Source organism: Apium graveolens, chromosome 9 (genome assembly GCF_009905375.1).
Source record: "Apium graveolens cultivar Ventura chromosome 9, ASM990537v1, whole genome shotgun sequence".
Lineage (NCBI taxonomy): Eukaryota > Viridiplantae > Streptophyta > Magnoliopsida > Apiales > Apiaceae > Apium > Apium graveolens.
The window spans coordinates 11,353,989-11,365,500 of NC_133655.1; the positions used below are offsets into that span (position 1 = coordinate 11,353,989).

The window sequence follows — 11,512 nt, forward strand, 5'->3', positions numbered from 1 at the left end:
GCCGCACACAACTTCATCATAATGGATGCATAGGGTATACAAACCCGTAGTACTCCCTCGCAAAAATCTGAAAATCCCCTAATGAATCACCATCCCAAGATCCACATAATATCCCTGAAGAATCCCCCACAACAAACATGCACGCTCCACAGTAACATCATGCACGTGAGAAGATGGCATGATGTTGGCACAAATAAAAGAATTCCATGCACGTGTAAACATGTTCATGCACGAGGCAGGAAAAGTGGCATACTCGTTCGTGCCCTTCTTGAACTTCTAGTGAGTCTCAGGCACACACAGGGTAACAACGATCAAATCCAAATTAAAATCATCCTCCGTCTTCTCGTTCCAGTTTTCCTGCTCCGACTGTCTCTCGGGCTGCTAAATCACCCTACGAATCGCCTCAACACTATAGTCCTCTGTCATCCCCCTCACCATAGTGAAACCGTTCTTCTCCGCCTTTGCATTCGCGTAGAACTCGCGAACCACACTCATTGGCACACCAACGGATGTCTCGCAAAAAGCAACCATGCCCATCTCCAAGATCAACTCCAATAACTTACCATCCATCCCCGATGGCAGAAAACCTCGCTCCTTGGCTATAGGCTTCGAAAGCAGCCTCATATACTCCGCGTCAGCCTCCGAAGTTGTAAACCTGAGCCTCACACCACCCACACTCGAAGAATCAGTGGTGCTGCTGCTAACTTGGGTTCGTTGTCTTTTGGGTGCCATTGAGATTGAATAAGAGAGAATAAGAGATATGTGTATAAGAAAGAATTGTGTTTGAGAATTTGAGAAGTGATGGAGAAGTTTGTGTATAAGTGTGTGTATATATAAGAATTTGGAGAGAATTAGTTATGGAAAAGAAGTGGGAATTGATTATGGGAATAATGGGAATAATGGGGTGATGCAAATTGATTTGGAGAGGGAAATATGAGATATGGGAGAGTAAAATTCAGGTTTGAATTGATTTTATGTTGCACCCCTCGATTTTTATCTTTATTTGCTGCCTTTTTTTTCCGACTACAGTAACTCAGCGCGGCCGCCCCGCCTGGCAGCGCGGGCGCGCCGTGCTTCTGGAATTCCAGCGCGGCCGCCATGCATGCCAGCGCGGGCGCGCACAGTTACTAACTTTTCAACGCGGTCGCCCCGCTTCTTAGCACGGGCGCGCCGTGCTTGTTTCCTGTAGGGTGGTTGAGAGTATAAAATTGCCTCAGTTTCATTATTTAAAATATTTTCCAATCATTATTCCAAAATTACATGTGTCATCTTTTAATTTGTGAAATTCATGTTAACATATTATAGGCTCATTTCATTTATGAGTAAATATCCAATAATATGTTGACAACTCATCGTTCGAGAACGGTTTCAGATATGAATTTTGGGACTCTAGCATTTCTCTTTTCAATTTTTAAGGTTCTCTCTATCACTTTTTAAAAGTTTGATCTAAAATACCTATTGAAAATGTTACATCAAGGTGATGTGCAGTTGATGCGCCCTTTAATATGCCGCATCATCCTTCACGCACATGTCCATGTAGCGTACCATTAGGTATGAAATGCATACATAGGGGGTGAATATGTGAATTTTTATTTTTCTTACTCAAAATCAAGTTATGTGTTTGCCTTACTCATTAACTTAACAGACTTTGTAGTGATAATTAACTTACTGTAAAAACAGAAAAATTATCAAAACTTACTTGATCTTTATATTAAAAACCAAACATGTTGTGCTACAAATCCGTGTTCTTAAGTATTTAATAACGACGTAGGATTTTAATCACTTTCAAATTTTTTGTATTCATGAAAATAGCTCCAAATTCTATTCCAGTAAGTACTTTGTGTCTGATTGTTACCTTGCACCGTGTCAATGCTCACGTTTAGCCAATCAGATAAAAGTAATATACCCTTTTCAATTAAAAATTTCTTTGATCGACCTTTTTTTTTGCTTGCTTGACGCTTGTTAACTATGGGGTGGTTGAGAGTAAAAAAATTCCTCAGTTTCATTATTCAAAATATTTTTCAATCATTATTCCAAAATAACATGTGTTATCTTTCAATTTGTGAAATTTATATTAACATAATATGGGCTCATTTCATTTATGAGTAAATATTTAATAATATGTTGATAACTTATCGTTTGGGAATGGTTTCGGAAATGAATTTTGGAACTCTAGCATTTCTCTTTTCAATTTCAAGGTTCTCTCTATCATTTTTTTAAAAATTTGATCCAAAATACCCATTGAAAATGTTGCATCAAGGTGATACGCAGTTGATGCGCCCTTTCATATGCCGCATCAGCCTTCATGCACATGTCCATGTAGCGTACCGTTGGGTATGAAATGCAGACATAGGGGGATGAATGTGTGATTTTTAATTTTTTTTTGTTCAAAATCAAGTTATGTGTGAAGGGTTTTTAGCACATAAACACAACAAAAACGTAAATTTAAATTTTAAAATAACGAAACCCTCCGCAGTATCCATGCGAAAAATAATATTTAATTCGTAGTTCAGTATGTTTACCTCAAGAAGCTTTACGTTAATGGAAAGATGGAGGTCTTGAATGATCACCACGTAGCCCGTCGCTGGAACGATCTACGCCTTGAAGGTATCCACACGAATGATCGCCTGGAGGATGGGTGTGTACTAGCACGTTCTTGAGGCCGCCGTCTTGCTCTCTCTATCTCTCTTCAAGCTGCTAGGGTTTATGTTTTATCAAATAAAACGTGTAATCCTAATTCTATTAGAAAAAAATATTATATAGGCAAGAGCTAATGGGCCTCCAACCTTAAACTTAATTTTAGAGTTATTATTATTATTAACTCTTGAACTTAACAGACTTTGTAGTGATAATAAACTTATTGTAAAAAAAACAGAAACAATTATTAAAACTTAGTAGAACTTTATATCAAAAACCAAACATGTTGTGCTATAAATCTGTATTCTAATAATGGCTTTCGATCACTTTCAAAAATTTTGTGTTCATGGAGATAACTCCAAATTCTATTCCAGTAAGTACTTTGTTTGATTATTACCTTGCACCGGGTTCATGCTCACGTTTAGCCAACTGAATAAAAGTAACATACCATTTTAAAGTAAAAATTTCTTTGATCGACATTTTCTTTGCTTGGTTGGCGCTTGTGTACTATGAGGTGGTTGAGAGTAAAAGACTTCCTCAGTTCATTGTATGCTCGTGATTGAGTAAAGAAGTAAAACTAGTAGTCATATGTGATAATCAAGTAAATTTTGGCTGCAAAATATGAAAGTTGAGTAGTCAGAGGGGCGTTGTTATCACTAATAACTAATAGAGGATAACATATTTTTTAGATCCAAAGTATCAACCACCAACATCACATATAACTGCAATATAAAAAACTCTGATTAACTATAGTTCTCCAATACACTCCAACAATAAAATCTATGATATAATGTGACTATCATCATTTACATTAGTTGAGTAAAGAATGTATAAGAACAAAGTTGGTACTCGTTTATGCATATGAATAGATCGGAGTTTTTAATTGCAGTCTCAAGCAAGCTAAAGAACACATACACTAAGCAACCAAAATGATTAAGTGTAGTAAAAAAAAGCAAGCTAACGGTCGCTGTTATCACTACTAATCACAACCAAAATTAGTCCTACTTTTATCAAAATTACCACCACCACCGATATCTATCATAGTCAAAAATGAAAGTACTTAATCTAATTTAATTGCATATTCATGCATATAAACATGTAAAATGGAAGTTGAGGGACCCAATCAAATTATGACTTTATATAATGAAAAAAGCATATATGTTAACTAGTTCATCTTATTCTAAGAAAGCACACTATAAACAAAAATCAAAGGTCCGGTGCCCGTAAGTCTAATGGGTCGACAAATTCATATATACATATAAACAAAAAAGAGAGGGGAAGCAATTGCAATCGAGTTTTATATCTTTTTCGTCACATTGTATAAGAGGAATATCAATCTTCGAATAACCAGAGAAATGAACCTTAATTTGATAGCAATTAAATAGGCGATACACCTCATTTGCAAGATAGTTAAGTGGCGGGAGAGGAAAAGAATTTAGCTGGGAAGCGAAAAAAAATTAGCGGAGGATGACGTGAAAATTCTACATATATATTGATAGTGTTTCAACATATATAGTCAATATTTTGGGTTGGCTAAAAATTTTAGGTGATGGGAATTTCCCACTGGAGTGATGGTTTTTTACAAAATTTTGTATAATTTTTAATTTTGGTTATTTATCTAAATTTTTAGTTAAGGACTCTCTCTCATTAGAGATGCTTTAAATTGTTAAATAAATATATATATATATATAAATAATGATATTAACTTTTAATTGATGAAATTACAAAAAAAAAGTTAAATTATTTTATAAATTACTTTATACTTTAAACAATTTTTTCAAACTTCACATACAAATTTATTTTGAACCTTGAAAATCAAAAATAAATTTTAATCATTACAAATTTGATAGCACAAACTCACTGGTTTTTCTAGGGACAAATCCGTTTCTTATCCCATCGCCCCTTCCCCATTTTTCAGCTTCACAAATACACACTTGGAATTATACATACATATATACACACAAAATAATATCTCTCTTTCTATCTCTATCTCTACCATGGCTTTGACACCTCCACGGAGCTTCTCATCGCCATCGACACTCATCAATTCCGATGCGAATCTCCAGCACCCACACAAACTGACCTTCACAAACCCTAACAAACTCAATCCAGCCATAAAGCAATCGTCTTTAGTGTCGAATCGTGGTTATAGAGTGAGAATTTGTCGATGTAACAATGAAAGTTTGGATTTTGGGGAGAGTGAGTGGGGGAGTGGGTTGAAGGAGGCGGTGAGGAATGCGATGAAGAAGATGGAGGTGTTTGTGAGAGAGTGGAGGAGAGAGGAGGGAGAGAGTGGGGAGAGAGGGGAGATGAGAGGAGAGAGATGAGTGAGAGTGGGATGGATAGGTGGTAGAAGCATTGTCGACGAGGTTGATGATCAGGAAAGGTTGTTGCTGTTTTGAAGGATATGTATGTGTTTGTAATTAGGGAATTTTTGAGTTGTATTGATTGTAGTCTCTCTCTCTCTTCTTCCCCTCTCTGCTCTCTCCCTACTCTCTCTCCCCCCCTATCTCTCCCCCTCCATCCCTCTCCCCCTCTCCCCTCCCTCCTATACTCTCTCCTCCCCTCTCCCTCTCCCTCTCTCCCTTCGTCTCCCCCTCCCCTCTCTCATCGTCACTCTTATGTGTGTGTTCTATTGATTGTTGGTGATGAATGGAAATAATTAAGCAGTTAAAGGAATTTGAGTGTGCAAACTTGGGGGGAGGGGGGGGGGGGGGGGTGTACACCTGAATTATAGTTTTTTGTGTATTTTGTATTTGTGAATATAAAACTTCAGTGAGTTTTATTGCGCTTAGTGTATTTGTATTTGCGAGTTAGGAACTAAACTTTCATGTTTAGATTAATCATGTATTTATTTAGTGAATTTGAGAGGTTAGTATAGTTTGTAGGCAAAATGGTTAGTAGTGGAAGTTGGCCCCCCCTCTTTATATTTGTTATTAATTACAAATGGCAAGAGGGAGGGTGATTGGCGACCGATGTTGGGGGAAGTAGGGCTGTGGAGGCCGGAGGGTGCCTGGTTTGGGGGAGGGAGGGTAATGTGGATGGAAAGTGAGACCATTGTCAATTATTTTTGCTGGTTCTTTTAAGTTTTTACTTGTAGTGGACCATAATTTTGCCGTTAACTAATATATCAGATATATTTATGCCTCATATTTTGTGATTTATGGTGTAATTATAGAGTTCAACCAACCAACTTGAGAATAGTGTATAGAGAAAAGAGCAAGAAGATTTAAGGCAAAGCAGGAAGCACATTTTCTTGACTATAGCATGAACTTATATGATGAAAAAGTTTGTTTTAACAGTCACAGCTGAGTCGAGCCATTAGTAGAGAAAACTATGAAGAAGCTGCCAAACTTAAGTTGCAATTGCGCTGCTACTACAACGGATGCTGTTAGCAGAGTGATGTCTCATCTGAATGTAGGTGAAGTATTTTATGTTACATTAGAAAATATCCTTTTTCAATCTGCTGCTTAATTTTATGTTAACTATGTCCAACTGCAGAAAGCCATAAAGGAAGAGCGTTATGAGGATGCAGCTTTTATTCGAGATTATGCTAGTGCAGGACTGGTAAGTGCTCCGAGTTCTTATAATTAGTTTCTGCCAGGTCAATATTGGGAACATGTCACTGTAGCATTATGATTTGGTTCCCTGCTAGTTCTATATTGTTGGGGATTCTTGTTTATGGCATGGTGTAATAAATCATAGAAAAGGGTATCATATTAATGTGTTTAATAAAATAAATTTAAATTTTAGTTTACCAGTCAAAGTTATTAATTTTTAGGATTTAGTTTAATTGTTCAGTGAGTTTATTATAAAATCTGATCTATCCAGAAAATGTGAAGTAGATATAACAAATGATCCCTTGATGAAACTACTTGAAATCTTGAATATTTTAATCACTCTGTACCCATGCTCTGTATGTTGATTTGGGTTGATTCATTTTTTTTGTCATTTAATGTTTGCAGGTAGGGTGGTGGGCTGGGGTGTCTGAAGATGTGAATGATCCTTATGGTCGAATAATTCGTATAAGTGCGGAACATGGAAGATATTGGCAAGAAGTTATAGTCCTCGGTAGGGCCTATATATTAGTAAAACTATCAACTTGAAGACCAATAACTTAAAAATGTTTCCTGTATACAAGGTTCTTCTATGTCAGTTCTCATTTAGTTTATGTGATAAGAGTGTTTAATCTGTTTTCCTCTAGTAGATACTTTTGGTGATCTTTCATCGTGCTTCCTTGCATCAGTATGTATATATTGGGAGAAGGGGCCAATAGTAAGAGACTGTGTGTGATGCTGGTGTGGGTGGGAGGTTGTTTTGTTTTGTTAGGGTTCCTTATAAGCCTTTTTTTGGTTTTAATAGCTTATCATATGTCCTTCCAAACATATGTTAGATAGCTTGTGCGAGGCAGAAATTACACTTTTGTAGTGGGAAATGGTTTTGTTGCTTCAATTCGTCTTTCGTGGCTTATGTCCAATAAATGATAATATATGTGTTTACCTATAATTCATTTTGTACTTTTGTTGTGAGCTGTTCTTGTAAATTATGTAGTATTGTATTTCACTACAACTATCATACTTGCGAGTATGCAGTTTCATATTGAAACCTGATGTTGTAGTCTATCCTGTTTCTGTCTCCTCATGGATACTGCTCCAGATTGCATGCCCATATCCTTTCCAGGACTTCATTGTTCGTTATTTTGTAGCATAGTAATTCATACAGGTTTCAGTTTATTTTATTACAGTGGGAAACTAATTTACCTGTATTAAACAGCAGTACTTTCTTCTGATACTCACAGTCTGCAACTAATTCTTACTATTGCTGTTCAGGCACTTGCAGCAGCCAGAGGCGGTACCCTTTGTTTGAATTATTTCTTACACCAGTAAGAAAGGTGCATACAAAGAGCAGGTACTTCCATTAGCCTGACGTGTCATGTATTTTTCTGTATCTGTTGCAACTGTTCTTACAATTAGATTAGATGCCACAGGATAACTTCGTAGTGTAATTTTAACAGTGTTTGAATCGTGAAACTGGTATTCATTAATTGTTTTGTTACATGACTGTATATTAGATTACCAATTAAGACATTTATGTATAATTTGAGGTACAAAAATATTTAATGTATGTAAGACAACAATAGTCAGTGAATGCAATAGGCGATGATGATTTATACTCATGAAGACCTCTAATGAAAAGGGAATAACTCCACTGTGCATTGTTATGGGTTGCAAAAAACATGCACAAAGAGTAACATGACATAGCAGAGATCTGTTATCACTGCGTGACTCTTCTTTTGACAGTCCTAACATTGTTGCGTTCTGGAGGACCAAATATATTCCACATCTTTTCTCGAATAGACTAGTTGTCATATTTCATGCCAGTGGTGTTCCTTGTATCTGTTGTTAATATAAAAATCATTCTAGGCAGGTGACGTTGATATATCCTAACCTTTTAGCTTTGCACCTTTGCAAGTCTCTCCCTTTTACATGTGCTTTTATTATATGCATGGACTCAATTACGAGCATACACTTATCCATATGCATATATGTATACAGAATACAGTTTTGTAGTGTGCTCGAATATGTACTTGCATTATGTTGTGTAATTTTTGCTACAATTGCCATTTATTTGAAAGTGTTTTCTATATTTAGCTTCTTCTGTACATGACCGTCTATAGACCCTACACCATAAATGCGTGTATATATATGCATCCATATATTGTTATGATACTCTCCTAACTTTTTCCTTTGAACCCTGGTTCGTCTACCTTATATTAATCGACTTGTTTCTCAGGCTGTTACTTAAAAACAGAAAGAGGTTCCCCCTCAAGATTTTCCAGTTCTTTCCACCAAGTCCTTAGGTCCTACGGTTAGCTGGATCCCTTAGACCCAACTACTGACAGAACTGATCTTATATCGGAAGCTGTTGAAGACAAAGATGATGGAGAAGACGGATGATGATGATTATGTTTCGGAGGGGTCTGGTTTTGGGAATATCCTTCAAGATATGATTCCTGGTGTGAAGATCAAAGTTTTGAAAGTGACAGTGCCAGATAAAGTAGATACTGATCATATATCCAAGGTTGTTGAGCAAATAATGGACTGGAAGATGATGAAAAGGACACTGACTTAGAAAGTTCAGATGCAGAAGATGACAAGGATGAAGGTGACAAAGATAAAAATGGAATTGCAGTGGATTCTGGTGGTGGTCTTATTGACGGCGATGAACAAAATCAATTGCAGTCAAATTTGTTGTTGTGGCCTCATACAGAAAATGTCAGGCACAACTCGCAAAGATGTATCTCGAGTACCAGCCAGGCTAGAGAAGAAGGACGGTTGTCATTTCGTTTTACTGTAGATGAAGATAAAAAGGAACTTGTCTCTGGTGTCATTGGCAGTCTCCACAGAATACAAAGACTATGCTTCAAAGTCAGAAGAGCATGGACCATATTATGCTTGATCTTGCAAAGTCCATTGGCAGGGGGAAGATACCCATGAAAGTAATTCTTTTGATAGTATATGCACGTTTCACTTTCAATTCAGATTTATATTTTTCTAATTATTGTTAGCTTTTTCACTTGTAACTTTCCAGTATTGAAAATGTTGTAAATTATTAACTCTGACCCTTAGTCAAGCCCAAAATCGTCAACCCTTATCTGGGTCTACTACATTCAATCGGATTGACATTCCAGCATCATCGGATCCTTTTAAGGGTACTTGCAGTAGATTATATTTTTCTTACTTGTCATTATGGTGCTTCTTCTGCTGTTCCTCTCTTGAATCCGTTTTCCGTTGCTCTTCTTATCTGGGAGCTATTTTGCCTTTCATTCTAATTTAAAATAATGAGATCTGTACAACATTATTAGGAGTAATTGGTGCCCACGGACTGTACTCTTCAGAAGTCATCCAGATTAAGCGTAATTTGGCCAATGGCAAGAGGGAGACGACACCAAGGAACATCAGAATCTGGAGTTTTACGAGTACATTGAAGCTGTAAAGTTAACTGGGGATCCTAATGTGCCCGCCGGCCAGGTAAATGTTTAACATTTTGTAATTTTTCCAGTTCTCTGCATGTTGCCAGGGTTTGTATTTACTTTATTCTCGAATGAAATATCGTGTATACTTTAAGATTTCGGATTCTGTGGTGATGGAAGAAATTATAATCCACAAGAACTGAAATACCCACCTGAGAAATAAAGATTCTTTAAAGGCTGGACTTTGAGACGCCCATTTAGTAGTGTTTGGCCAAGTGAACAGTAGAGATAAATAGCACTTTGCCAAAATGTAGATATATACTCATTGCTTCACCTTATAAAAGTCTGGCACTACTTTCATGTTAAATACAGACAAAGATAACACCTTAACAGTTTTCTCGTGGTAATGCATGTCATTGACTTGAATCCTTATATTGGAATGCACAAGGACTCGCATGTTACTAAGACAATATTTTGTCGTCGACACAGTACATGAATTTTCATAGAATGTAACCAACGCATGGACTTGTTTATTTTTGCTCCCGAACCCTGAAAGTGTCATGTTACTTATGCACACAAGTTATTTGAGTACAGATTGTCTGTGTATATGTATGATGGTCTCGTTGGATTACGTTTACATGTTCTATTTCTTTTTTTTTATTGAAGTGACGCTTGTAGCCTAGTCAATAGGCGCATTTCTTTGTAGTGTCTCCTAGTGCTTTGGATAATCTTAAGAATAAGAAATAGATGGATGGTTGCTTTTCTGCATAAAGCTCAATATGGATCAAAATCTTATTGTTGGTTACTTGATTCTCTGTTTTGACTAAATGGCTTGCAGATGTGTTCTTTAGTCATGGCATTACTCATACATTTTCTTTAAGTAGGATTTACGTGGGGAGGTCATCTGTAATCTGTATCTCTTTGTCGCATTTTTTTTTATTTGTACATGGGTTTGTTACATCTTCAGGTAGCATTTCGAGCAAAAGTTGGAAAAGAATATCAGTTACCACATAAGGGGATCATCCCAGAAGAATTTGGAGTGGTTTGTGTTTTCCCTAAAACCCTAGGATTTTTTCTTCTTTCAGATCTTTTAGTCTCCTACAATTTCATCGTTCTATTTGATCTAATCTGATGCTTTGTCATCCTCGCTGATGGTAATTTTGCATGTTTTTACTTTAGATTGCTCGATACAAAGGTCAAGGAAGGCTTGCTGATCCAGGCTTCCAAAATCCTAGATGGGTCGATGGTGGTGGTTATTATGGATGGAAAGGTTTTAATTCTCATTGTGGTTATTTGTTTTTGGTAATTGTGTTTGTGTACCCCTTCCATGGTGATTTCTAAATGAATCCTTGTTTGATATATGCAGTACATTAAAAGTGGACCTTTATTGGGTTTGTATATTGGGCACCGAAATACCACTTTTTGGTGTTCTTTAATCAATTGAGGCTGCAGATAGTTACCTGCGAATTCATTACACTTCTTCATTATATACCAAGATTTTGTAGGTTATCCTCTATCCAGATTTACCGGCATGCCCCTCTATCATGTTAATACCCTCCTCATTTCATTTTCACTGAAGTAGCCTATATTTTCTTTTTGTATTGTTTGGAGTGTCATATATCAGTTTGTGACTTTTTTGTATGACTGTTATGTCAGAAACTGATTTCTTTGCTATTTAAGTTTGTGCAAGTTGACTTGTGATTTAAATATATATTTATTGCACCAACAAGTTATTTGGTTTTAATTCTCAGGATTTAATTAAATGGGCTACCCACAAATTTGGTCAAAAGTATTTTTATATTTAGGGCCCCTCCTGTTATATAGTAGGCAAGCAATCTTCGAAAGATGATTGTTAGGAAGGGCAATGCTACTATGTTGACCACACCTTGCTTTACTAACATT

The 11,512-nt window shown here is 36.5% G+C and overlaps 1 pseudogene; it reads left to right on the plus strand.

Annotated features, from left to right (window-relative positions):
- The first annotated feature begins 5,612 nt into the window (after positions 1 to 5,612).
- Positions 5,613 to 11,046, plus strand: LOC141685012 (protein EXECUTER 1, chloroplastic-like; annotated as a pseudogene).
- The last annotated feature ends 466 nt before the right edge of the window (positions 11,047 to 11,512 follow it).